Consider the following 4,959-nt stretch of genomic DNA (forward strand, 5'->3'; position numbering starts at 1 on the left):
ATGTGAGCCTTGGTGATGGGCGGCCAGAGAAGTAAAGGGAATTTAGGCGGAAGGGGGATTACAAATCAGTCCCAAGCAGTGATGCTTCTCAGAAAGCCTTTTCCATTCCCCTGTTCTGGAGCTACATGGCACCCCATGCTTCCTCCTTGGAGAGACCAGGCCTCCCTGGAGCCCAAGAATTGCTCAGCCTCACAGCCCAGCCAAGAGATGAGCCCCTCTTCTGGAAAATGAACTTCACCCTAAACTCTGTCCCAGCTTGTTAGTTAAACCACCAGCCTTCACTTAATCTGACACAAAGACGAGATTTAGAGCATCTTCCTAAAGTATCTTCCCCTAGTTATTACCTCTGCAACTCAAATATAAACCCGCCAAGTACTGTAGTCTTATTTCCTGCCCCTTTTTATCATCAAAATCACCTTGTTCAATGTCAGTCGCAATAAATATTTCTGGATTAGCAGATTGTGTACTCAGTAATCTGTCCAGGTAACCCAACCCTAAGGCAGTAGGTGGTGTCAAATTATTAGTGCTGACAAGAGATGTTAGGGGATTTTCAAGAAGCTTCATGTAGAACATCCACTTTGTCACCTGTTTGCTGGAGTCAGCATCATGGATATGACTTAATTAGACAAGGCTGGAGGTTTTGACCTGAAATTAATCATCAACTAACTAACTCTGAAGGAAAGTCTGAAGGGAAGAAAGATACTTTAATGTCCATACTTTTTCTCTATTCCTCTAGAAAAGTACGCAAATATCTAGTCTTCATTTTGGGCAGGATTTCTCAACTTCCATGCTATTAACATTGAAGGCCAGACAATTCTCTGTTGTGAATGGCTGTCCTGTGCATTATATGAAGTTTGGCAGCTAGAGTTGCTAGAGTTAACAAATTAAAATACAGAATTCCTGGTTAAATTTGAATTTCAGATAAACACGAATAAATTTTTATAGTATAGGTATGTCCTGTGCAGTATTAGCAGTATCTCTGGCCTCTGTCTACTAAATGCTGATAGCATGCTCCCCCACCCCCAGTTGTGACAACCATAAAGTCACCACACATTGACAAATGTTCTCACAGGGAGCAAAACTGCTCCTGTTGAAAATCACTGATTCAGGGTTACACATCAGAAAGCTACAAACATGAACATGTTTATCTTAGCTTCCAGAAGAAATAGCTTTCTCTGATGAAGTATCCATGAGAGAGTTCGCCAGACGAAGAACTCTTCTACAAATCTTGCTTAAGCCAGAATAAAACATGTTTTATTCTGTTTTTAATGTCTCCTGGGATAAATTCCCTTTAGGTGTTTGTGCCAGGTAAATTATTGGCTCTGTTTCAGAATTAGCAGTCTCATTTCAATCAGTTAATGTAAATTATGAAAGCTGTCATATTTTTATTTTTTCCTTAACTGCTAGAAAGCTTAGAGATAAATTTAGTGCTCAGTTGCAAAACCATCTAAGCTCATGGGACTAGCAGTATTTTTTAAAACAAACATACAGTGCCTTTTATATGTTGCATATATTTTAAATTATTTACAAGTATTAAATGTTTAAGTTCATTCTATTACTACAACAACCCTATGGTTAAGTCCTATTATTACCCTCTTTTTTTGTGCCTGCATAAAAGCAACTTTATTAATGTCCTGCAGCAGCATGCATTAGTAATTATAACCATGCATTAAAATTCTCATTTCATGTCATCAAGAGAGTAATCAGTTCTCTTCATGATACATTATGTTTACTGAGTTTGTGCCTTCAAAGACCTTTCTGGGAACATTCCTTCTCCAGGGACTGCTTCCTAAGATGCCCAGGTTGCTTACCACAGGTCATCTTTGGTCATTTAAAAGCTGTCAAGCCATCTGGACTACACCCTCTTAACTGAGGCTGAGCCAAATTCCCTTCTCTCAAATCCTAACGCCACCACTACTAACAGAACAGCTTGGTCAGAGCATTACTAACAACTTGATGTGGGATTCTCTTTGGTTATGGAATTTTACTTTTATTTAAGCATATAAAAATATAGCTAGAAGTAGGCTCCTGCATTCTAAAAACATTTTTAATCAACTTAAACACAAGTATGTCCTTGGAAAATTCACCACCTGGACTGGTTCACAGTCGGCCCATTTCCCCATGGAATCTAACATCAGTGTTGTATTTAGCAAATTCATTTGAGTGATGAACAGTGCCTGATCTTCAAGAGCCCCGAGGGGTGGGGGCAGCTGGCCTGGGCAGACTTAGATGCTGTCCATGGCTTTGAACTCGCTGAGGGCCTGCACCGGGCTCATGTGCTTCTTCTGAGGTGCCCATTTAATCTTGCTCTGTGACTCATCCTGTTTCTCTCTCTTCACCAAGGGCTTTTTCTCTGGTGCCTTTATCTTCCATGACATAGCAGGAAGGTTGAGGGAAGCCACACCCTGCGAATTTTGGTATTTGGTAGAGGTGACATAGGATGCCTTCATCATCTGCACCACAGCATTCATCAGTCCTTGGTTGCCCAGATCAGGGATGTGGCGCTGTCCACTCCAGGGACAATGAACTCCCTGTCGAGATTCTGCACCTCGGCCTTGACCTTGCTGCAGATGTTCAGCTGGTGGCAGTAGAAGGCGATGCAGTGCAGGTAGGCCAGCAGGCCAAGCCGGAGCAGGCTGAGTTGAGCAGACCGGCCTTGCTTGCAGGCTGAGTCAGGGCAGTAGTCTGCGATGGTGCGGCCAAGCTTGTCCATCCTGGATCCTGCCTCCGCAATTTTCTTTGAAGCACTGATTACATCTAATGTATTTTTGAGTGGTCGTTTATCTCAGGTAAAGTCAGTCATCTCCATCATAATCACGTACATCTGCTTGGCCAGCACAATGATGTCATTGGCACTGTTGTCCCATTTGGACACTTCAGCGTCCAGCTTGCTCTTTTCTTCCTGGAAGCTGGCCACCTGTTCTGCAGTCTTCGCTTTTTGCTCCTGGGGAAGCTGAGCCATGATCGCCTGGACACTCTGGCCAGCTGTCAGCTGATTGTCTTTTGTCTGGATGCTCATCCTACTTCTGACATTGAAATCTTCCATCTCAAAGTAAGAGTCATCCAAGTCCTCAGGGGTCCTTATCATCAGCACTGCTTTCCTCATGTCCCAGATGCCACCATATACCAGGTGGGAGGCATTGATAAACTCATTCTCATCCATGGGCTGGGCAGGGTCTGAGCTGAGGGCTTCCATAGCTGCTTCTGCTTGCTCAGTAAAACGTGGCATGACTGTGTTGGAAAGCAGCTTAGTGGCTTCCAGAACCTTCTCTGTGTAGACTCCTGGCTCATAGTTGTCCATCTCTGAGGTGACTATGTGAATGGCCCAGGCTGCCCAACCTTGAATTGCACCAGCTGTGCAGAACAGGCCATCCACATCTTTCTCTTAGAGAGCAATGATGCATTTGTTCCATTTTCCAAAATATGATTCTCTGAGACAGCCAAGAAGTCATCAATGGAAGTAATGTCATCAACAGCATCTGTGAGAACACGGACTTGTTTTTCCCATTGTTCTTTTAAAAAGATCCATGTTCTCTTGGGCCAGTCTACTCTGTGGTTTTGCTAAATCCAATGCGGCATTGACAACCTGAGGACAGAGGGCTTCTAACTGGCTTGCAGACATTCGAACAAGTTTTACACCTTCTTCATTATTTGAGATGGAACAGGCCAAGTTGGCAACCTCAATCGATTTGTTGCCAGGTTCACAGAAAATTTTGGCATACTCCTTATTTCTCATTTCCATTCTTTGCAGCTTAAATCAATACCAAAAGTGGAACATTGGTTTCCAGGAAAGAATCTGAAACGTGGTCCATGACAGCTTTGTGCAGCTGTCTACGCAAGTCCCTGGTCTTCTTGGTCATTTTATCTATAGCAGAATTGGGGGCATCACTTCTTTCTTTACATCCAGCATTGCCCATGTACTACAAAAGCAGGTCCTGCAGGACCTGGAGGACAGTGTTACACTCTGCCACAATTCGCTCATGACGGTCATCATGCGTGCAGGATGAGTCGCCCATCAAGGCAGCTCCGCTAAAGATGCCTTCCAGGTGCTCCTCCAGGGAAGGTCTAAAGCACTCCTTGCTGAAGCTCAAAGGGTCCACAATGATTTGTTTATCAAAGTTATTGAGTACATATGCCAGTTCTACTCCTCCTCCACCCTGGTGATGGGAGGCATCGTCTGAGGCAGTGGCCTGGGCTACTTTGGAAATGCCTGTGACCACCTACTGCAGCTGCTTGTATATCAGGTCCCTGTTGGCCTTACAGGCTGCAACATCAGGGTGCTATAGGCATGCCTGGGATGCAGTATAGAGGATCAGAATATTCTTCTGCAGGATTCCTCTAGCTGCAGCCATCTGATCACGATGGCCAACATGTTTCAGTTCCTGTTGTCTTTTGACTGCCATAATGTTCAGCTTATTCACTTCGGGTTTTAGGGCTTTATACTAAATTCCTAAGCCTTGCTCATTGCCAGCATTCCTCAACTTCAAGATATCATCTTCCACAACTTTCAGCTGAACATGTAACGTGTAGACATTTGCCATGTCAGCCAAAATCAGCAGTGAGGTAACAGCAGAGAGCAAAGTTCAAGCTGCCTGAACCATGTTGCCTTGCTTCACAGAAGAGCAGGGATCATCTGCGAACTCTCCAGCAGCAGTCTTCATCAAATCGCCTTGTTTTCGAACATATTCTACAGCAGCCACAAGCTATTCCTTGAGAAAACTGGCTCTCCTTCACAATTTCATCCTCCTTCTCCAAGAAATTCTCAGCTGCTTCTTCAACAGATGCAGCCAAAACATGGACCTTCTTAGAATGACCTCTCTTCTTAACAGAGGGCCCCTTACTATTGGTGTTTACTAGGGTTGTAACCTGTGTAACAAGTCTCTCGGCTGCCAGAGACCTGATCTCTAGACTTTGGGGGTCCCACTTCAAGTTGAAGTGGCCTGCGTGGACAGCAGTCAT

At 44.2% G+C, this 4,959-nt stretch overlaps 1 pseudogene; it reads right to left on the reverse strand.

Annotated features, from left to right (window-relative positions):
- Window positions 1-2,145: 2,145 nt before the first annotated feature.
- On the reverse strand, window positions 2,146-4,959 carry LOC129492938 (catenin alpha-1-like; annotated as a pseudogene).

The sequence above is a fragment of the Symphalangus syndactylus genome, chromosome 11 (genome assembly GCF_028878055.3).
Source record: "Symphalangus syndactylus isolate Jambi chromosome 11, NHGRI_mSymSyn1-v2.1_pri, whole genome shotgun sequence".
NCBI lineage: Eukaryota > Metazoa > Chordata > Mammalia > Primates > Hylobatidae > Symphalangus > Symphalangus syndactylus.